Raw genomic sequence first — 25,062 nt, forward strand, 5'->3', positions numbered from 1 at the left:
AATTAAATTGTTAGAAAAATTAGATATGGTAGACTTAGGGAGGAAACTGAGTGGGGATAGAAAGGAATATACCTTTTTCTCTGCAGTACATGGAACAAAAATTGACCAGGTAATAGGACATCAAAACCTAATGAACAACTGCAGAAAAGCAGAAAAAGTGAGTACATCTTTCTCAGATTACAATACAATAAAAGTCACATGCAATATTGGGCCAAGGAGATATAGACCCAGATCCAATTGGAAACTGAATAGCCTCATTTTAAAGAATGAGTGGACCAAAAATCAAATTATAGAAAGAATTAACCATTTTATGCTAGATAATGATAATAATTAAACAACATACCAAAACCTATGGAATTCAATCAAAGTGGCTCTCAGGGGATATATTATAGCTTTAAATGCTTACATGAATAAATTGGAGAAAGAGTAAATCAATGAACTAAAGATGCAACTAAAATAATTAGAGAAAAATCAAATTAAAAATCCCCAATTAAATACTAAATCAGAAATTCTAATAATTAAAGGAGAAATTAATAAAATCGAAAGCAAAAAAAACTATTGAATTAATAAATAAAGGCAAAAGTTGGTATTATGAAAAAAATAAACAAAATTGATAAACCTCTGGTCAATTTGATCAAAATCAAGAAAGAATAAAATCAACTGGTTAGTATTATGAATCAAAAAGCTGAACTCACCACCAATGAGGAGAAAATTAAAGTAACAATTTGACATTATTTTGCCAAATTCTATGCCAATAAATTTGTAATCCAAGTGAAATGGATGAATGTTTACGAAAATATAAGTTGTCCTGTTTAAATGAAGACGAGACTAAATACCTAAACAACCATACCTCAGAAAAACAAATTCAACAAGCCATCATTGAACTCCCCAAGAAAAAAATCTCCAGGGCCTGATGGATTTGCAAGTAAATTCTACCAAATATTTAAGAGACAATCAGTTCCAATTTTATATAAATTCTTTGGAAAAATAGTGAACAATGGAAGTCTCCCTAAGTCTTTATATGAATCCAATATGGTGCTGTTATCTAAACCAGGAAGAGTTAAAACAGAAAAAGAAAATTATAGATCTGTCTCACTGATGAATATAGATGCAAAAATCTTAAATAAAATCTTAGCAAAATGATTACAAGTTATCACTAGGATAATACATTATGATTAAGTAAGATTCACCCTAGGAATGCAGGGTTGGTTCAGTATTAAGAAAACTGCTAGTGTACTCATTTATATCAACAACTAAACGATCAGAAATTATATGACCATATCAATAGATGCTGAAAAAGCATTTGACAAAATACATTATCCATTCCTACTAGAGAGTGTAGGAATAAATGAACTGTTCCTTAGAATAATCAACAGTATCTCTCTGAAACCATCAACAAGCATTATAGTCAATGGGTAGAGGCTAGAGGCATTCTCAATACGATCAGGGGTGAAACAAGGGTGCCCATTATCACCACTACTATTCAATATTGTATTAGAAATGAAATTGAAGGAATTCGAATTGGGAAGGAAGAAATAAACTCTCACTCTTTGCAGATGACATGATGGTCTACCTAGAGAATCCCAAGAAATTATCCAAAAAACTACTGGAAACAATTAGCAATTTAGCAAAGTTGCAGGTTATAAAATAAACCCTCATAAAGTCTCAACTTTTCTATATTTGTCTAGCAAGAAACAGCAGGAAGTGCTACAAAGAGAAATCCCATTCAAAGTAACCTCTGACAATATAAAATACCTGGCAGTCTATTTGCCAAGACAGATTCAGAAACTTTTTGAAAACAATTATAAAACACTTGTCACACAAATTAAGTCTGATTTAAATAATTGGGCAGATATCGACTGCTCATGAATAGGTAAAGCTAATATAATAAAAATGACAATTCTACCAAAACTAAACTACCTTTTTTAGTGCCCTACTAATCAAAATTCCAAAAAAATTACTTTAATGAGTTAGGGAAAAAATTGTAAGTAAATTCATATGGAGAAATAAAAAGTCAAGAATTTCCAAGAGCTTAATGAAAAAAAGTACAAAAGAAGGTGGCTTAGGCCTACCTGATCTAAAATATTATAAACCATTTGTCATCAAAACTGTTTGTTATTGCCTAAGAAATAGAGTGGTGGACCAGTGGAAAAGAGTAGGTGCAAAAGCAGGACGATTATAGTAATTTGCTGTTGATAAACACAAAAAAGCCCAGCTTTTGGGATAAAAACTCCCTCTTTGTTAAAAACTGCTGGAATAATTGGAAATTAGTATGGAAGAAACTTATATTAGACCCAAACCTCACACCCTATATCAAGATCAGATCCAAATGATTACAGGACTTAGAAATAAAAAAAAAAAACATTATTATAAGCAAATTAGACCAGTTTACCTGTCAGATGTATGGAAATGGGAGCAGTTTATAACTAAGGAAGACTTGGAGAACATCACCAAAAACCAACTAGATGATTTTGATTACATTAAATTAAAAAGCTTTTGCACAGAAATAAAACCACTATAACCAAGATCAAAAGAAATGAAGTAATTTTGTAAACAATCTTTACAACTAATGATTCTGACAAAGGACTCATTTCTAAAATGTACAGAGAACTGAGTCATATTTTTAAAACAAAAAGTCATTCCCCAATTGACAAATGGTCAAAGGATATGCAAAGGCAATTTACAGATGAGGTGATCAAAGCAATTCATAGCCATATGAAAAATTGCTCTAAATCATTATTTATTAGACAAATGAAAATTAAAGCTTCTCTGTGGTACCACCTCACACCACTCAGATTGGCCAATATCACCAGAAAGGATAATGATCATTGTTGAAAGGGTTGTGGGAAATCTGAGACACTATTATTGTTGTTGGAGCTGTGAACCCATCCAACCTTTCTGCAGAGGTATTTGGAACTACCCCCAAAGGGCAACATAAATGTGCATACCCTTTGACCCAGCAATACCACTGCTAGGTCTATACCCTGAAGAGATGATGAAAAATGGTAAAATCATCATTTGTACAGAAATATTTATAGCAGCCCTGTTTGTGGTGGCCAAGAATTGGAAATCAAGTAAATGTCCTTCAGTTGGGGAATGGCTTAGCAAACTGTGCTATATGTATGTCATGGAACACTATTGTTCTATTAGAAACTAGGAGGGATGGGATTTCAGGGCAGCCTGGAGGGATTTGCATGAACTGCTGCTGAGTCAGATAAGCAGAACCAGAAAAACACTGTACACCCTAAGAGCAACATAGGGGTGATATTCAAACTTGATGGACTCGCTCATTCCATCAATGCAACAATCGGGAACAATTTTGGGCTGTCTGCAAAGGAGAGTGCCATCTGTATCCAGATAAAGAGCTAAGAAGTTTGAACACAGTTCAAGGACTACTCCCTTTAATTAAACAAAAAGCAGATATCTTATTGTCTCATCTTGTTACCTCTTAGACTTCTAGTCTCTTCCTTAAGGATATGATTTCTTTCTCATAGCACTCAATTTGGATCAATGTACAACACGGAAACAAAGTAAAGACTGATAGATTGTTTTCCATGGGGGGGGTGGTGGAGGGAGGGAAGTAAGATAGGGGGGAAATTGTAAAATTCAAATAATATCTTTAATAAAAAATTAATTAATTAAAAAAGAAAACATATAGAATTCAGAATTTCAAAACCTAGTTTCAAATTCTGGGTCTACCTCTTCATTGACAGAAATACTTACCTACTGTACATGAGATTCTTGATGTGTAAAATGGCATCACAATAATGTCTAAATTCCCTATTAAACAAGGTTATTTTGAGGAAGAAAAAGATGTTGCATATGGAATTCAGAGAAAAATCTGGAAATACTTGTATGAACTGATACTGAATTGAAGTGAGCAGAATCATTATCTACCTTAACAAGAACATTGTAAGATAATCAACTATGATGAATTTATGTTGTTTCAGTAATTCATTGATCAAGGAAAATGTTAAATGATTTGTGATAAAAATGTAATCCATACTGAAAAATAACTATGTACTCTGAAATCAGCCCAAAACATTCCACCTTTTCAAATTTCATATATTTTTCCATTTTCTCACATTTTCCCCTTTATCTCTAATTACTTTTTTCACAACATGACTAATATAGAAATATGTTAAACACAGTTGTATATATACAACCTAAATAAGATTACTTCCTGCCAGGGAGAATGCAAAGGGAAAGGAAGGTGGTAGAAAAATGTGGATCTCAAAATTTTACACAAAGATGGATAATGAAATCTATCTTAGCATGTAATTGATAAAAAATAAAACAATATTAAAAAGTAACTTGAAAAATAAAATAAAAAATAGAGTTAAGTGCTTAATATAATGTTCTAAACGTGGTCTGGTCAAATGAAGTATAGAACTCCTTTTTGGAGATCATTTTTCTTTTAATGTAGTCTGAGATTCCATCAGCTTTTACTTCTTTTTCTCTTCTAAATTTTATTTTAGTTGCTTCTATAATATTTTGCTAGAATTATTTTAAGTTCTAGAAGATAAGTCAAAGTTAGTTAAGATATCATCACAGTTCTAAAATAGTTTTCAACCCAGTGGCTTGCTAGAAATTTTGCAATTTCATTGAATTTATTTTATATATAATTGCATACAAATATAGAAGGGAGTGAAAGGGATTATATTTTTAGTAGCTAAATAAGTGGGCAGCCTCCTTTTCCTCCCAAGAAGTAAATAAAAATTAAAACCTCTGCTCAGATGAAATTCTGATTCTTCAAAACACAGAGTGGTTCCTTTTTATTTTTCTACAAAAAAGAAATGCCACAATGTGGCTTAATTGTAAGGAATGCTTTGACTGAATGTTTTGATTTCTTGAATACTGCATTTGATACAAATGAACAATACATAATCATTGAGGGAAAAGCTTCTATAATTACTCCTTAAAGCATAAGAACATATAGTTAACATTAATTGAGTAAAGTTGGTAAACTACTTACTGTATCAAGAATAACAAAGATAGTTTCAGTATCTTTACCTAAGTGAAAACTTTGTCTATGTTATTTTAAATATCTATGTATCTATATATCTATATCTATATCTATATCTATATCTATATCTATATGCTTGTCATCTAATATGGTCTAGATATGCAAAGATATGCAAGGAAGTATTTATTAAGGGAAATATATTTTGCCTTTTTTTCTTGATTTATTCTGATTGGCTGTAATCCTTCCTAAAATTTTAAACATAATTGGTAACTCAAAAAAATAATACTGTGGATCCCTTAGAAAGTCTTGTATTATATCTCTCTGTGAAAAGAAAAAAAAATTATTTAGTTCCTTGAAAATTGTGGTCTCCCAGTCTATCAGTCTTATCTCTTTTTGAACTTCAAAATTTCCTTGGAAAGAGAAAAAAATTCCAATCAATAGTACTCATTAAACCACATGTTGCAAATGATGGATTAATACCCTAAGTAGTTACCTGAAATAGAAATAAACTCTTTCAATACATAAATTTTTTTAAAAAGGGGAAAATAGTAGATAATAATTTACTTAGTGTAAGTCATGCATATCTGTAGAAATGGAACAAGCCCCATTTTGCAATGGGAAATGATGAAGGCCTTTGAATTCTGTAACCTTGTATTGGGCTAGTATTTATCAATGTGAGATATGTACAGACAGCAGCTTATCTTGAAAAGGTGAACCAAAGCATTTGGAACACACCTTAGTAAGTGGGGCCATATGGCTGCCTCACATACATGATTTATAAATTGTTTAACACAAAAGTCCTTTTAGCAAATTACTGAGTAGACCAACAAATTGTGTTATCATAATTTATATGAAAGTTCAAATAAATATTTTTCAGTTCTGAGCCAATATGCTTTCGTAAGTAGTATGCTTTCCCTGACTTTCTCTTGGAAGGACAGTAATTCCTGTATTATTTTTTCAATTTTAAAAGATAAACTATGAAATAAAACTAAATCAGAGATATTGAGTGTTCCAAGATTTAATTAGCTTGACATTTTTCTCTAACACACAACTCTTATATAATTAATTTGTTGTACTTTTATCTGAGTCTTTTAATAAATTCTCTATTGAAAACCTCCAAATCAGTGGGACTTCCTCTCACTCAATATTGATTAAATTCCTTTCAAGAAACATTTATTAAATGCCTACTCAGTGGCAGGTTTGCTAGATAATGGGACTAAAAGTAAAAATTTTGAAAATCCTCTGTAAACAGTGTGCTCCTATTGTACTAAGGATGGGGATATCACTTGTAAAAATATTTTATTGTTTTTTTCACTCATTCAGTCATGTCCAACTCTAAATGACCTCATGGACCATTGCATGCCAGGTCCTTCTCCCTCCACAATCTTTTGAAGACTAAGCTAATATATTCATCATTTCTTTGATACCATTTGTCTATTTCATCTTCCAACACCTTTTCCTTTTGCCTTCAATCTTTCTCATCATTAGTTTTACTTTTTTTCCAATGAGTTCTTTCTTCTCATTATGTGACTTAAGTATCTAAGCTTCAGGTTCATTTTTTGACCTGACAGTGAAAAACTTGAATTAATTTCTTGAAGTATTTGAATGATTTGATCTCCTTACTGTCTATAGGATTCTCAAAAGTTTTCTCAGCATCACAATTTGAAAGCATCAATTCTGCATCGTTCAGATTCTCTTAAAGTCCAACTCTCACAACCATATGGGCTTTGTTGGAAAAACCAAAGCTTTAAATATGCTGATCTTTGTCAGAGAGATAATATCTCTTGTTTTTAGTACCCCATGCAGTTCTGCATAATTAACTTTCCAAGGAACAAGTGAGTTTTAGTTTCATGGCAACAGTTACCATCTGCAATAATATTTGTAACCCACAAATCTTCCATTTCTTCTCCATCTATTTGTCAGGAAGTGATAAAAGAATTTGCCAAGATTTTTTTATTTTTTTTTACTTTAAGATTTAAGTCAATTTTTACACCCTTTTATTTCACACTGATAAAGAGTCTTATTCATTCCTTTTCATATTCTATCAAAGTAGTATCATCTGTGTATCTGAGATTGCAGGTATTTCTCCTGACAACCTTAATTCCAACAACAGATAGTTTTATTTTTAAGTATTGCAAATTAATTTCAGTAGAAAATGAGTGGTAATAAACTGAAGAAGGGGAAGGACTCAGGAAAGGTCATAGGTTAATGTAACACCAACGTTGTCCTTTGAAGAAACTTACCTATCAGAGAGATAGGTAAGAGGCTGTGTATTAGAAAATAGGGGCCACTTCTGCAAAAGGCGGGATGCAGATATTTGATCTGCAGGTAAATTAACTAGAATGGAGGTTTCATGAAATGACACTGAAAATGTTTGAGGGAATGAATTTTGAAGCTATTTACATGGCTGACTATATATTATACCAGAGGTATTAGGAAGTGATAACAGATTTTGAGTATGGTGTGGGAGTAACAAGATCACATAGGTATTTTAGAAATACCAGTTTCACAAATTATAGAATTTGGATTAGGTGGGAGATAGACTGGAGTCTAATTGAGAAACTGTTGCAAAAGTTCAGGTAATAGATAATGATGCACTAAATTAGCATGAGTGGAGAGAAGGGAAGTGATTTTAGATTTGTGGAGATACAACAGTGTAGAACAAAGGGTTATGGACTGTGCAGATTTTTAATTTTATAGACTTGGATCTGTCTTCTCAATGACACTTGGATCTGTCTTCGCAAAACTCACTCTGTCTTATGTCTTTAAATATTGAACTCAGTGATCTGGGGAGTTTTGACCCAAACACCCTCAGATCCTGAGTGCAATTAATTTCTCCAGATGTCATGAGGTAAACACCCAGGGATGGGCCAAGTTCCCAGTGTGAACTACAAAACATCTTTCATAGGAATATTCCCCAACACTCCCTGCCTCAGAACATGCCTTAATCAATCATGCATTGGTTCAATGTTTTGGGGAAGATCCTTCTCCTTGGACCATGATGGCTAATAGGGAAGAACTCACCTCAACCTTTCATCATTCATACAAGCAAGATTTGGAAACTTATTATATATGTGAGCTTGAGAGAGAAAGAGAAATCAAGTTTAAATATAATGTTGACATTTTGTTTTTTCAAAGAATGATGGTAACATCAAGAAAAGTAGGAAAATATGAAAATGAAAAATCAGTTTGGGAAAACATAGCAAATTGCTTTTGGTGCCAGATATGTTGACAATTATTGAGGGAGTAGTTACTATTAAGCTAAATGATTTTCATATTAAACCTCATTCATATTAACCCTCTTACTGGCTGATATAATCACAGAAACCAAAGGACAGATAAGAGTTGTAAGGTATTTATATATCAATGAGATTTTAAGCCAACTGTTAAAAATATAGTCATGTTTAATAAGTCTGTTTTGAATTTCAAATGAGTTTATTTATTGATTTGAAAAGGGAATTGGGATGGACTGGCTGAAAATTAGCCATTTCTCTGGAAACATTTAAATAACTAAGCTAGTTTAAGGATGCCTGTACAAGGAGCAATTTCATGGATTATGATTCCTGTATCTATTCTAGAGGTTAATAGAAGGAGAAGGAATTGTCTTTCTTTCCTCTGTCTCCCATCAGCCTCTTACAGCAAATACTATTTGCCTAGTTGAAGACATTGCATCCAGCAATGTGAGAATAATTCTTTTGATAAATGTTGAAGTTCACTTAAAATTAAAAAAATGGAAACACATGCTCAATTCATAGTTAAAGAGTCACTGACTCCAAGAAAGACATAATTTCAAGAATGGTAACTCAAGAAACACACAAACAAAAAATAGAGAATAGAGATGCACCCACAAGGAGAGAAAAATGTCTGATCTCTGAAGAATCAGTGTAGTGAATTGCCTGAACATGTTCCCTATGAATAGTCCTCATTACCATTTTACACTGTTTGAGTATTTTCATGTCCTGCCTCCGAAACGACCTAAAACTTTATCTCTTATTCTTCATACTGATTACTGAGTGCTTTTTCCTATATTATCCAGGCCCATGCCCACTGCACACCTCCCTCACTAATTTCATATCATGCCCTTGCACTCTTATATTTCCCTTGACTTTCTAACTCAGACTCTATGAATAATAACCAGATAAACACAACCAGTCAATTAATTGCTCTATGATTCAACTTTCCATCCTTCTGGCTTCCTAGAACAAAATGTCCCCCCTTGGCCACCATTACACATATGCATTAATTTTCTTTCTTATTAGAATTTAGACTTCTTGAGAGCAGAAACTTTCATTTATGTATTTATATTCCTAGTTCCTGATGTAATGTTTGGCAAAAAGTGACTGTTTCATAAATGCTTTTTCATTCATTTAGATTTCCAGGAGGAAGCTGGCAAACCATGACTAGAATACCAGAGGAAAATTAACCCATCAACAATCATTTCTTAACTGCTTACCATATGCACCAGACATTGTGTTACTGCTTTGGATAAAATTTTGAAAAATAGAGCCTGTCTTCAAGTACCTTACATTTATTTAGAGTGATAGCATATAAAAAAATAAAAGTTTCAGAGGAAAAAAAAATTGACAACTAGAAGAATATGGGAAAGACGTTTTTGTAGAAGATATAATTTTAATTGAGTCTTAAAGAGAGGCAGGTAAACTAAAAGGTAGATGTGAGGGGGCAAAACATTCCAGTATTAGATGACATAAGTGAACTATGACAAAGTATTACACAAAGATAAATGTTTTTACATTACAAAATGGAAACATGATACACATATTTCCCCCAGAACTCTTTCATCAACACAGGTCAAAAATAAAGTTTAATTAGAGGAAATAGGAATGATTTGGGTATGTTTTAATGAACTTAAAGAAAGAAAGGAAGAAAACATGCTAGAAGAGAAAAATCACTGAAGGAGAAATGGGGAAGGGAGAAAAGTATGGGGGAAAATATCTCACATAATTGACATGTCCAAGTAGAAATGAATTCCAACAAGAAAGAGGAAGCAAAAGAGAGTAGATAACACTTGAACCTCGATCTCATCTGAATTATGGAAAAGAGGGATGTATATGCACATGTATTTGAATACACATGAATATGCAATATATTTCACTCAAAGGAAAACAAGAGAAAGGGGAGGTAGGAAATGAAGGGATAACAGGAAAGATAGATTAGAAGTGGTGATATAAATAAAAGGAAATGGAAAATTTTTTGTAGAGCTCTTTTTTGTATTATGAAAGAATGGAATTATGAAGAGATTTCAATCAATAGGGAGATGGCTGAAGAAGTTATAGTAGATGAATTTGATAGGATAATATTGTGCTATAAGAAATGATTCATGGATTCCTCTTTAAGAGAAACCTGGCAAGTCTTATATGAACTAATTCCAAGTAGTGTAAAAATAATGAGGAAAATGGCTTATGTAATGACTATAATATTGTAAAAAAAAGAAATGACTGAAAGACTTAAGAACTCTGGTGCAACATCCAATCACAATTATAGAGTACTCACGAAGCATGCTACTCTCCTTCTGTCTTAGAGATGATGATCTCAGGGTGCATATCAAGATAGAGAGATAGATAAATAGATACATACATACATACATACATACATACATGACTTGGAATACAATATTCCAGGAGGTAAAGGAACTGCGAATAGACTATTCAGCAATTGAATATAATACTCCGGGGGAACAAAGCTATTTGATGTAATACAGGACTTTCAAACTTTCCTGATGAAAAGAATAGAGCTGAATAGAAAATATGACATTCAAACAAAAGATTCAACAGAAGCACAAAAAAGTTATTATGAATGAATAATCATAAAGATTTAATGGAAGCCAATTGTTTATATTCCTTTAGGAAGATGGTAAAAGTAATTTGTAAGATTTTTATCATTATAAGGGCAGTTAGGAGTCTGCAGAGACAGAGGGCATGTATGTGAATTGACTGAATTGAAATGATCTTAAAAAAAGAATAAAGAGATGATAAAAAGGGATATACTAGGAGAAGGAGGAAGGTAAAAGTAGAATGAGGAAATCTTTTTTAAAAACCTTTTTAATTTAAAGGTGGCACACAAAGAGTATGCATAGAGGAGAGGAACATGTTGGGGGGGAGGGATGGCAGGCAATGGTTGAAACTCACTCTCATTAAAATAGGTTCAAAGGAGGAAGAATACACACTTTTGCACATGTGCACACACATTCAGTTGGTTATAAAATATATCATGCTCAAGAAAATTATATGGAGAAAAGGGAATAAATAATACTAATGGTGGAATGATAAGGAGAAAGTCAGGTTGGAAAAGGCAGTGGTCAGAAGCAAGAAAGACTTTTAAGAAGGGATTAAAAGAAGTGAAAATAAGGATAAAAGAGGAAAATGGGATGGAGGGAGATACACAATTAGTTATTCTGGCTATGAATGTGAATTAACCAGTCCATAAAATGGAAGCAAAACAAAAGGCATTAGAAACTAGAATGATACAACATGTTATTTAGAAGACATAATATTTGGAACGGAAAAATACACACAGAATTGAAATAAAAGGATGAAGAAGAATTTGCTATGATTTCGCTAAAATGAATAAGATAGTCATGATTTGAGACAAAAACAAAAGCAAAAATGGATTTAATTTAAAAAGATAATCAAGAAAATTACTTAAATTACTACAAATTTTACTAAAAGATATAATAAAAAGAAGTAATGTAAAGAAATTACCAAAATTTCTCCAAAAAAATCTCATTCTCCAATATTTACAGAATTGAGTCAAATTTATAAAAATAAAAATCATTCCCAAATGGATACAAGGTCAAAGGAAACTTTCAGAGGAAGAAATCATAGCTACCTGTCATGTGAAAAAATGCTGTAATAATTATTGATTAGATAAATGTAAATTTGAGAACTATTAATATACCACCTTATACATTTCAAAAATTACAATACTTGAGGGGACAAAGGTAAGCAGGTACAATAATGAAGTATTGATGGAGTAGTAAACTGATTTAAGTTTTCTTGAGAACAATTTGGAACTATCTTTTGATCCAGAAATACCAGTGCTATGTCAAAGAGAAAGAGGTCAAAGAGATTAAAGAAAAAGAAATAAACCTATATAAACAGAAATATTATAATTGGTGTTTTTGTGGTGGCAAAGAATTGAAACTGAGATGATGCCCATCAATTGGGGAATGGCTGAACAATTTGTAATATATGATTACAATGAAGTATTATTGTGCTACAAGAAATGACAAATGGGTGGTTTCAGAAAAACAAAATAAACATAGCAAGGCCTATATATGAACTGAAGAAGATAACAAGAGCCATGAGGTCATTAAACACAGTAACAACAATGATGCAATAATGATCAATCGTGACTGACTTGGCTTTTGTGATCAATAGAGGGATCCAAGTCAATTCCAAAGGACTAATAATGAAAAAAATACTATTTCCAGAGAGAGAACTGATGAATTCTGAGTGCAAATTTTATACATTTTTTATTTTTTCTTGAAATATGGCCTATATGGAAATGTTTTGCCTGATTTCCTATGTTCAATTGATATGATGTTGTTTGCTCTCTCTATGTGGGGGAGGCATGGAGAGAAGTAGGAAAACTGGAACTCAATTCAAAAAAGAAGACAAAAATAGGTATATAAATATTGATTTTTAAAAATCTACTTTCAACAAGAAGTCTTCCTCATCCTACGTAACACTAAGACCTTCCCTTTGTTAGTTACCTCTAATTTACTCTGTCTTCTTTTTTCTCTGTTTTCTCCTTTTTCTCTGTATTCTTTGAATTCTGTATTCTCTGTATTCTCTTAGTAAAACAATTATCCAAGAGAAGTAGAAAAGACACAGGAAGAAAAATGCTGTCCACATTTAGATAAAGAAGTAATGGACTCTGCAGAGAAGAAAGTCTTTTATTCCCTTTGAATATTCTCTTTTAGCACAGAATCTGGTATATTCAGTAGGTGCTCAAAGAATATTTATTGACTGACCAAAAAAATGTATAATTTCCCACAACTTCTTAGGTTAGGAATGAAGGTGACACATCTCCTTATCCTGCCTCTTGCAACATTGTTTACTTACCTTTTGGGAATAGATAGTAGACATCAAAATAATCTAAAACCATGAAGTCATAAAAGGTCAAACTTTGTCCCTTGGCTTATGCATCAACTGCATAAGTCAAAAAAATAATAAGTACTCTGACAAAGAAAAGTACTTTTTTTTTCTTTAAGGATTCAGCTTTTGTCATAAAAAGTGCAATGCTTTCCTTTAATTCTTTTATCACCTAGGAGCAAAATAGTACAAGATACAGATGGAAGAACAATGCAATTTGGAATTAAGAGAGACAGGGATATCAATCATTCCCAATACTTACTATCTTTGAGGAAAGGCTTCATACCTAAGAATCCCCTAGTTTCATATCCATTACTCTTTTCATGTAGGTAGAAAGAGTCCATTGTCTCCAATGCTTTTTAACTACTAGAGATAAACTAGATACCTCCAGACTCCAAGTAAACATCCTTTTCCTGTACATCAAATGAAACCACTTAATTCTGGACAAGTCATTTACTCTTTCTGAGACTCAGGTTACATATCTATAAAGTGGAAATGATAATTTTTGCTGTTTCTACTTATGAAGCAGCGCTGTGAAAATTAAACATGATTATCATTACTAAATGTTTTGCAAATCTTAAAGTGCTACACAAAAGACATCTAATTATTATCAGAATCCCCTCCAATGATTTCATTATCCAACAAAGATTTCCAAACTCCCCTTGGTAACTCTGAAATATTGCACTTTATGCTAGTAGGAAGCATGATATCAGCCCTATTTTTTTCTCATAGAATTGTTGCTTTGAGGAAAAAAAATCAGATAACATATTAAGTGGTTCTATAAAGAAATTAGACAATTTCTAAATTAATATGCAAACTATTATTATATAACTTCTCATGCTCCTATTTCTTTTTCTCCTTGGACCCGATGACTCCTTCTTATACCTATTTGTTTTTCATATTTAAATGTTTCCCTTCTAACCTTTGAAGAAAAATATAGAGACTAGGATGGGGAATGTACCACATTGTGGGTTTTGCAGTCAGTGGCTGTTTCCAGACTAGAGCAACCTTTCTCATCAATCATTCACAAAGCATACTCTACAAAGAATTACAAGACATGAGGTTGGAAATACTTGGAATAGTAGGATAAATTGTTGAGGGATCAGGAAAAATAGAGCTCTTGGGTTAGGTGTGAGTAATCTCAATTACAAAGTTTCCAGGTTAGATACCGATGTCCCAAAATTGGACAATTCCTCTAAATCCTCTGGTCCATTTTACAAGGGGTTCCCTAAATGGAAGAAGATTTGCATCTAGAAGCTTAGAAATTGAATGACAAGATTACAAAAGTAAAAAGTATCCTCTTAAAAATGGAATACCTGATCTGCTTCAAGTCACAAATAAATCCAAATTTTAAAAGCATCTCCATCTTTTCACCTGAGCTCAGAAATTGAAAATTGTCACCTGTTGTGTATTCTAAGAAAACAACAACAACTAAAAGAGTATGGAACCAATAGAAAATGGCAGAAGCTGCAAAAAGTCACACTTAATATAAGGAAACATTCCCTGCCATGATAAGTCCAGGAACTACATGAACACAATTAGAAAACACTTTCCAAACTAATGAAATAAGATAAAAACATTTGGAAAAATAGTAATTGGTCATTGATAAGTTGAGACAATATAATGAATATACAAATTCTGCCTAAACTATTTTACATATCTAGTTCCATAACAAACTAATTATCAAAAAATTATTTGTAAGAACTAGAAAAAGTAGTAACAAAATTTGTCTGGAAGAAAAATGGGTCAAGATTACCAAGGGAATTGAATGGAAAAAAAAATACAAAAGAATGTTACCTAATAATACCAGATTTCAATCTATATTATAAAATAATCATTATCAAGCAATGTGTCACTGGCTAAGAAATAGAGAGTGGAGCCATGTACTATATTAATTTTAAGATATAGTAGTCAAATGACCATAGTAACCTAATATTTGATAAACCCTAAAACCCTAGCTTGGGGATAAGAATTTGCTATTGGACCAAATTAAAAAAAAAACCTACTGAAAAAAATGGGAAAACAATTGGATCAAACTAGGTATAGCTCAACATCGCACACTATATACAAAGATAAGGTCAGACTGGGTGCACGGTTTAGACATAAAGGGTGATAACATAAGCATAATAGAAAACAAGGAATTTCAAATCTATGGGAAAGTGAAAAATTCATAACCAATCAAGAAAGATAATTGTGATTTTACTAAATTAAAAAAAAAATGAAACATACTAATACAAAAGCAAGTTTATAAGGAAAGAAGAAAGCTTGGAAAAAACGTATATAACATGTCTGCAAAAGGTCTCACTTCTCAAATACAGAGAGAATTGAGTCAAATTTAAAATAATATGTCTTACCTCAATTGATCAATGGTCAAAGGATATGAACAAACAGTGTTAAAATGAAGAAATAAAATATATCTATAGGCATACTAAGAAATCCTCTAAATCATTTTTTGATTGGAGAAATAAAAATTAAAATAATCTGAGCTACATAATACCTATCAGATTAGCTTATGTGACAAAAAGGGAGAGAAATAAGTGTTGAGGAAGATATGGGAAAATTGAGACACTAATGCACTGTTGGTAGATCCAAACATTCTGTAGAGCATTTCTAAATATATCCATAGGATAATCAAGGTGTGCAAACACTTTGATCCAGCAATACCATTTAAACATCTATGATCCAAAGAGACAATAAAAAGGTGGAAACGTACTATCTGTGCAAAAGCATGGATAGCAGCTCTTTTTGTTGTGGCAAAATGTTGGAAACTGAGAGGAAGTGGATCGGTGGAGGAAAGACTATGATATTTGAATATAATGTAATATTGTTGTGTACTTAGAAATGATAAACAGGCAGATTTCAGAAAAAAATGGAAAGACTCATATGAACTTTTTGTAAAGTGAAATGAGTAGAACTAGGAAGCCATTGTGTGATATTCAACTACAATTCAGTTCTTAGCAAAACAATTATCCAAGAGAAGTACAAAAGACACAAGAAGAAAAATGCTGTCCACATGAAGATAAAGAACTGATGGACTGTAGATTGAAGAAAGTCTTTTATTCTCGTTGAATCTCTAGTGCTTTTCGCAGTTCATGGAATATAAAAGGTACTAATTAATATTTATTGACTAAAAAAGAAATCTCTTATATTGTCACAAAAATAAAATTCTGATTAGGAACATTCAGGGAAAAGGAACATTATAGTCAATAGTATTATGGTCAATAGCAATAAAGAGGAGTATAGCTTATAAACATACAAACCCACATACAGACACACACAGACACATATACACACATACCTATATAAATTTGCACATATATGTGAATATATGCTTGAAAGAAAATTATGTAAAATTACTAATTAGTATTCATCATTGCTTATTATTTTAATTTTATATTTTGTATAGTAAGGTATGAGTTCAAACTCTACCCCAGCACATACTGATATGTAAAGTACTTAGCTTCCAAGTACTCTAAGTGATTCTCTAAGATCATAAGTTGGTGAAAAATTGCCACTCTGCATTGGTGCAGACATTTCCTCAGGATTTCCCTACACCACTGAAATCTCAACCTCCAGCCTCTATTCCTGTTTTTTCCAGGTATTGATTGTGCCATATTAAAGTTCTGCATAGAAATCAGCATAATAGTAACTAAACGTAGCTCTCTGTGATTGGTAATTTCTAAAGCTGTAGAAATTCACCCTAAAGTAGTGCAGATTCCCATACCAATATGAAGATCATCTTCATGTAAATGTGATGTATTCCTTTTCTTTCCCCCAGCAATTTCTTGAAACCACCTGACACTATGTCACTAATGAATACTGGTTCTCAATTGAGAACCCCCATCATTGGTATAGAAGAAAAGGCAAAAGTATGATGAGAAATTGCAGCACCAGCATCTGGAAGCATGTTTAATTTAACAGACATTTGTGCTTAGTCAATTGGTATGCTTCTGTCTAAACCCTCTCTGTCCGAAGATTCTGAGATTGTAGGCTGCCTGACATGATTTCTAAAGGAGCCTTTTCATTTATTACTCTTCTCAAATGAATTATGGAAGGGTACTTTGACAATCAGTAAGCTTATATTTGCATGGCAGATGAGGGAATGAGATACAAAAATTACAGTTAACAGCCTGAGAACCTTTTCAATGTCCCTTCCCCTAAATCTGGAAGACTCATGAATATGCAGTTTTTTAGTAAGCAACATAAATGCATTTTTTAATTTATCCAGGTAACTTAATCTTTATTACATATATCTGTAGGCATGCTACAAATATCTAGAGCAAAAAAAATTCCTAATATTACCAATATTCCCATTTCATTATCTTCAGTTGTGTCAGCTAAAGAATAATAATACTTCATTGTTCATCAAGTTCAAAAATCTATTGGCAGATGTTCTGATTCTTCAATTAAAATAGCTATTATATCTATTTCTATGTCTTGAAACTTGTCACTCATGAATCAGAAAGAATACATAGCTCTCTAGGTTCTAAATATATCCTATTACAGAGAAACTATGATATGTAACTAAATGATTAGTCTAAAGCAAGGAAAGAGCAATGATTTATGTTTCTTCATATTAAAATTTACCAAAAATTTGAAAAGGAAAAATAGACCCTGCAATTTCACAGGCATCAAAATTTGCAATTAACAGACAATAAGACAAAGTCTTAGGAAAGCAGCAATTTGATTCATTTGGTTACTTATTCATTGCATTTTTATTCATTGTTTTCTATGTGTAAAATATTGTACAAGAGGAAGTCTGTTGAATATATAACTATATATTATCCAATAGAACACTGGCCCTGGAGTCAGGGGGTCCTGAGTTCAAATCCCAACCTCAGACATTTACTAATTACATAGCTGTGTGACCTTGGGCAAGTCACTTATCCCTACTGCCTTGCAAAAACCTAAAAAATAATCATATATGGTCCTTGATTTATAAGAGCGGAAGAGTACAGCATGATACAGATTATAATTCAGCCAAAAAGTTGGGACAAGTTCACCAAATATCAAAATATAAGACAGAATGTATGAAGAACAACAATAAAAAGAGGCAATAGTTAAAATATGCTGTAGAATAAAATGGAATGGTCAATGGCTTTTTCAAAGTAAAGGGGATATTGGAGTTGTATTATAAAGGACAGACAGGATTCAGACTGATTAAAAAGGAAAGAGAGTCTAGGTAGAATAAATAAGGTAGGAAAAAGAAATAAAGTATCATCATATAAAAATGATTATAGGAGGCAAAAAATAGTGGTGTTGGATTTAGTCAATTCATGAAGAGGTCTGAGACAATCAATCAAGTGGATATTTGTTAAAATGTCTAACCAATTTCTTTAAAGCAGGTACTGGCTTCTCTGAATGCAATTATATTAATATTTTTCAGTCAAGCTTTTGCTAAAGTACACAGTCTAAGAGGGTAAAATGCATGAAAGGATATATCTGTCAGGGTATGTTATATTCTCCAAGGCAAGTTATAGTTCTCCAAGCCTAAACGTCCTCTTTCCATTTGGAAACTTCTTTATTTCAGGAAAGTAACATTTTCCTCCATAGAAAAGTGGCAAAGCTATTCTTTTCTTTTTTCCCTTTTCCAAGAAAGTTATGGTCTAAGACTCACTATTTTTACTACTAACTTAATTCTATAGAAAATCAGTTTTTAAGTATACTTTTCTAAAATTACTGTGCAAAAGCAAAACATAGTTAGAGAATTGTAGAATTTCATAGCTGGAGGGTACCATTGGCCTTTGTCTGTCAATTAAAAAACAAATTCATAGTTTCTCTGCCCCTGACTCAGGATCATTTTTTTAATCAAAGGAAAAAAATAATCATTAAATATATGCTGAGAGTACAAACTGGGAACTGTGTTAGGGGATCAGAATATGAAGACATAAATGAAATAAACTTTACCTGTGAGGAGGTAATAGCTGAGCTTGTTAATACAGTAATGCACCTTTTTAGATATATGAAAATTATATGAAAAATTAAAGATATATGAAAATGCATAATTTTAGGGGTGAAGCAATTACAGATGAAGGTATCAAAAATTTTCACATAGGATATGAAACTCGAGTTGAACTTTGATTTCCTTAAGCAGAAGGAAAGTGGAGGATTAGCCATTGCAGAGACAAAGAAATGGGATACATGATATTAAGTATGCCAAACAGTAAGAAGACCAATATCATTGTTTATTATGTATGAAAGAGAATAACATGCAATAAGCCAAGCAATATTGGATGGAGTGAAACTATGAAGGATTTTAAATGTCAAAGAGCAAAGGTTATATTTATATTAAAGGTAATAAATTTTTTGTGTTTATTGTATTGAGGTGTACCATCAGAATTAGGAGATTCACCTTGGCAAATGTGCAGAGTGATGATTATAATGTATATGGAATTTCATCAGCAAAATTATAGCCAAGTTTAAAAATAATGGTCTGAAAGAGGATAGTAGTTATATAACTAGAAGAGTTCTGGATATGAAACAGTAAGATACAGTTAATCGTTACATATGTTATGTGAGGTAGAGGGAGAAATGGAGAATGGCATGGATATTATAAAGCATGATGTCTTGAAAGATAGCAGTGTTCTGAACTCTAATAAAGAAGGTCAGAAGAGAGGTTGGTAGTTGGTGGGTAGACAGGGATAGTGGAGTCATATTTTATATTTGCTTAGCCTGAGGAAAACTATGAGATGCCCATGTTAATGGAATATTGCTTACATAGAAATGGATTTCAGGAGATATAAGAATAAACCTGTGAGAGTTCTCACCATTGATATGGAAGTGAATTCCATATGAGATGTAAAAGTCATCTAATAAGGCAATATAAAAGAAGTGAATAACTGAAAAGGTATTGTGAACCCCCAGATTTGGGGGTATGATATGAATGATGATCTATTAAAGGTCAGATAGGAAAAGAACAAAAAGTAAAGGAATTTTAAAAACCAGGAGAGGAGAGTGTATTTAGAAGATGGTTTATAATATCAAATGCTGCAGAGAAATTAAGAAGGATACAGAATGAAAAGAGGCTATAAAAACATTTTTGTAAAATACATCTAAAATATCACAGGCAATATTGGAAAGAGTAATGTCACTTGAATGATAATCTGGAAATTACATTTCAAATGACTGAGCAAAATGAGTGTAGAGAAAACATTAGAATGTAACATCTTTTAATACCTTTGAGAAAGGGTGGGCACATATATGTATATATATATATATATATATGTATATATATATATATATATATACATATATATATATATATATCTGTTGATATCTTGAAGGAATGTTAGAGACTAATAAGTCTCTTGGATTTGGCTGAGTTTTTATAGGCAGCAAAAAAGAATCAGTAGATGAGGGGAAACTGTAGGCATAAAAAGAAGATAATCATGAAAATATCTGCTAGAGAAGATGGGGTGGGAAGGATGAAACAAGGATAAATGCAGTGTAGGAGAAGGATGGCATCTTTGGATATCGGAAGGAAGGAAAGAGACTCTCATTTAATAAACACTTATGTGTTAGGTACTGTAATAAGAGATGAGGTACAAATATAAATAATAGCAAAAAATGACTATGCTCACCATTAAGGAACTTGCATGTTATTAGGTAAAACAGCACACCAAAGGAAACTAAAACATTAAGGAAATGAAGTTAGAGATGAGGGGAGGAATTCAGTGAAGAATAGTTTCAAAATATGGAATCCAGGAAAAGTGTTAGTTGGGGAACAAAGGTCAATTTGGATTGATTTTCTTTAGTAAAATACAGAGTTTTAGGAGATACTCACCAATGGGGGAAAGGGTCAGGCTTTATAGAGACTTGGTCTAGGCAGAGAAGGCAAAAACATATTGAGATATTCTGAGGTAACTAGGCCTCAGGTCCTGAAGGAAGTTACAGAGATAAACTGCATAATTTGAAATTCTAGGTCCAAGGAAGAAGGCTGGGAGAGAAAAGGATATAAGTTGATGTCAAGAGATGGTGACATGTAGGAAAAGTGAGAAGATGTGGCACATGTTAAATGTTGGTTTGATTTAAGAAGAGGAAGAATGTGATTTCTTCAAATATCAGACCAGTTGTTTTGACATTTATTTCAATGAAAATTCTAAAATACGTTATTCAAAAACTCGAGGTTTTTTTGAGTTCTTAGGAAAATGTTGATTAGAAGGATGTATATGGATTGAATTCATCAAGTCATAGAAAGATTTTTTTGACAAATAGGAGGCAGTATGGATTAGTGGTTACAAAGAATGGTCTGGAAGTTAGAAAGACATGAATTTAAGGCCTTTTTTATGACTTGTAGTAGCAATGAAACCATAGTCAAATCTTTAAGGCCATAAATTATGGACAAGTTTCATGTTTGCTAAATGGTAGATCCCAACATCAATGTTTCAAAAGCTCAGATAAAAAAGAAGTGCACAAATAAACAAAATAAATCAACTAAATCTACTGTAGATAATAATAGTGTGTCAATTCCATCAGGTCTCTTAGCAAAAGCTCTTAATAATATCCTTATGGAAGGCAGCTAGAGGTGCAATGATTAGTGGACTGTTCCTGTAGTCAGCAGGACCTGATTTCAAATTCATTCTCAGATACATAATAACTTCTAGTTATGCAATCCTGAGTAAATCACTAAGCTCCATTGCCCCAAACTTGCACGCCAAAAATCATATCCTTATGGATAAGATGGAAAGGTATGAATTACATTCTAAAGCACCTAAGTAAATCCATAAATATATGACTAACTTGGATGCAAATAGCAAGAAAAAATATATCAGTGTAAATGTGTAAGGTGACTTTTATCAGAGCACCCAAAGGTTCTCATTTTATTTTTATGTATTTTTAATGTTTAAAATAAATTTATTTTTGAATTTTACAACTTTTCTCCAAATCTCACTTCTCTACCCACCCCCCACAGAAGGCAGTGTGATAGTCTTTACATTGTTTCCATACTACACATTGATCTAAATTGAATGTGTTGAGAGAGAAATCATATCCTTAAGAAAAAAAATATGAGATAGCAAGAATACATAATAAGATAACGTTTTAAAAAAAATTAAAGGTAATAGTCCTTGTTTAAACTCCACACTTATGACATGAGCAAGCCTATTAATGTTGATCATCACCCCCATTTGCTATTATGGTGTAAATTATTCTGGTTCTGCTCATCAGTTCATGCAGATACTTTCAGGCTTCTCTGAATTCCCATCCCTCCTGGTTTCTACTGGTTTCTATTTGAACAATGGTGTTCCATGACATAAATATATATATATATATATATATATATATATATATGTATAACAATTTGTTCAGCCATTCTCCAATTTATGGACATACATTCAATTTCCAATTCTTTGCTATCACAAATAGAGTTGTGATGAATAATTTTGTACAAGTAAATTGTACAAGTGATGTTTTTATTCTTTTTCATGATATCTTCAGTGTATAGACCCAATATGAAAGGGTATATACATTTTATTGCCCTTTGGGCATAATTCCAAATTGCTCTCCAGAAAGGTTGAATGAGTTCACAGCTTTACCAACAATATATTAGTGTCCCAGAATTCCCACATCCCTTCCAACATTTATCATTGTCCTTTCTGGTCATATTGGCCAGTCTGACAGTTGCTTTAATATACATTTGTTAAATAAGTAATGATTTAGAACAGCTCTTCATATGACTATGGAGAGCTTTGATTTCCTCATCAGTAAATTGTCTGCATATCCTTTGACCATTTGTCAATTGAGGAATGGCTTTTATTTAAACTTTGACTCAGTTCTCTCTCTCTCTCTCTCTCTCTCTCTATATATATATATATATATATATATATATGTATATATATATATATATATATATTTGAAATGAATCCTTTGTCAAAAATGCTAGCTGTAATAATTGTTTCCCAATTTACTACATTTCTTTTGATCTTGATTACAGTGATTTTGTCTGTCCAAAAGCTTCTTAATTTAATGTAATCAAAATTATCTACTTTATTTTAAATGATGTTCTTTGTCTCTTCCTTATTGATAAACTGCTTCCTTTTCCATAGATCTGATAAACTATTACTTGATCTCCTTGTTTGCTTATAATATTGTGTTTTATGTCTAAACCCTGTATCCATTTTGATCTTATCTTACTATAAGCTGTGAAATGTCTAATCTGAGTTTCTGCCATACTAAATTCAAATTTTCCCAACAGTTTTTATCCCAAAAGCTGTATTTGTTGGGTTTCTCAAACAGCAAATTAGTATAATCATTTCCTGCTTTTGCACCTAGTCTTTCACTGGTCCACCAATCTATATCTTAGTCAATGCTAGACAATTTTTATGACTGATGCTTTATGCATTTTTTATTAAATCCTTTGAAATTCTTGACTTTTTATTTCTCGATATGAATTTACTTACAATTTTTTTTCTATCCCATTAAAGTATCTTGGGGGGATTTTGATTGGTAGGGCACTAAATAAGTAGTTTAATTTAAGTAGAATTGTCATTTTCATTATATTAGTTTGGCATATCCATGAGCAATTAATATTTTCCCAGTTTTTTAAATCTGATTTTATTTGTGGGAGAAGTGTTTTGTACTTGTTTTCATAGAGTTTCTGAGTCTGCCTTGGCAGGTAAACTCCCAAGTATTTTATATCATCTGAAGTTATTTTGAGTGGCATTTCTCTTTCTAGCTCTTGCTGCTGTATCTTGTTATTAATATATGGAAATGCTGGGGATTTATGAGGGTTTATTTTATATCCTGTGACTTTGTTAGAGTTGCTAATTGTTTCTAGTAGTCTTTTACATGATTTTTAGGAGTCTCTAGGTATACCATCATATACTCTGCATAGTGAGAGTTTTGTTTCTTACTTCCCAATTAAAATTCTTTCTATTTCTTTCTCTTCTCTTATTGCTGAAGCTAACATTTCTAACACAATATTGAATAGTAGTGGTGATAAGAGGTATCCCTGTTTCACCCCTAATCTGTGCAGGGGCCATGCTAATCTTCTATGTATCATTCTAATTTTAGTATATGTGCTGTCAAAGTGAACACTGGCTTTTTTGTTTTAATTTTTTTGAATGACTAGAATAAAGACAGGCATAGCAAGCTTATCAAATTGTAGATGGTGTAAAGTTGGTACACCTAGATAAAACAGTTGTTGGTAAAAAGAAGATCAAAAATACCTTGGCAGTCTAAGAGTAAAATGGAAAGGTTTTAATGAGGAATTTTATTAATTAAAATACTTATTTAATATTGAAGGTTAGAAATACAAAAGGAAACTACAAAGGCACAAATTGTTAACTAAAAAATGACTTAACAGATTAGTCATAGTGTAAAAATCACCTGAAGAGATTTAATGGACAACAAAAATAGGCACGAATAAATGCGATGTTGTAGCTATTTTGAAAAAAAAAAAGCTAATGGAATTTTAGGGTGTTTTTACTGAAGTTTAATGCTGAACTGAAGAGTTATAATGTGGTTATATTTTGATCTTGTTAGAACATATTTCTTGTTTTATGTTCAATTCTGAGTACTACCTTTTCATTTCCTCCTCCCCACTTTTTTAAGAACTTAATAAACATGAATATTTTAGAAAATGTGTATACAAATAAAATAGAAAACAGGGTCATATTGTCTTATTTATCTCTGATTCTGTTCCTTCCTTCTGTTCTGTGCTTAGGATTTCACAAAACATGTTCAACTGACCCATTTTCCTTGTAGAAAGAAGGTAGAGAAAGACTGTGCATATTGCCTTCTCCCTTTCCAGGCTACTACTCTTCTAATAGAGGAAAAAGAAAAAAAGAAAAATCATTATACAATATGCATGTACAGTAGTCTCATTCTGCTCACTTCTCTCTGCATCAGTTCATGGAGGATCTTTTGGGAATCATTCTGCTCATCAATTCTTTATTTATTTATTTTGCTAGGCAAATGGGGTTAAGTGGCTTGCCTAAGGCCAGGCAGCTAGGTAATTATTAAGTGTCTGAGACCGAATTTGAA

General features: G+C 32.1%; 1 pseudogene; it reads right to left on the reverse strand.

The window, feature by feature from the left end:
• Positions 1-24,015: 24,015 nt before the first annotated feature.
• Positions 24,016-24,114, reverse strand: LOC141494581 (U6 spliceosomal RNA; annotated as a pseudogene).
• Between the last annotated feature and the right edge of the window lie 948 nt (positions 24,115-25,062).

The sequence above is a fragment of the Macrotis lagotis genome, chromosome 7 (assembly GCF_037893015.1).
Source record: "Macrotis lagotis isolate mMagLag1 chromosome 7, bilby.v1.9.chrom.fasta, whole genome shotgun sequence".
NCBI classification, from domain to species: Eukaryota; Metazoa; Chordata; class Mammalia; order Peramelemorphia; family Peramelidae; genus Macrotis; species Macrotis lagotis.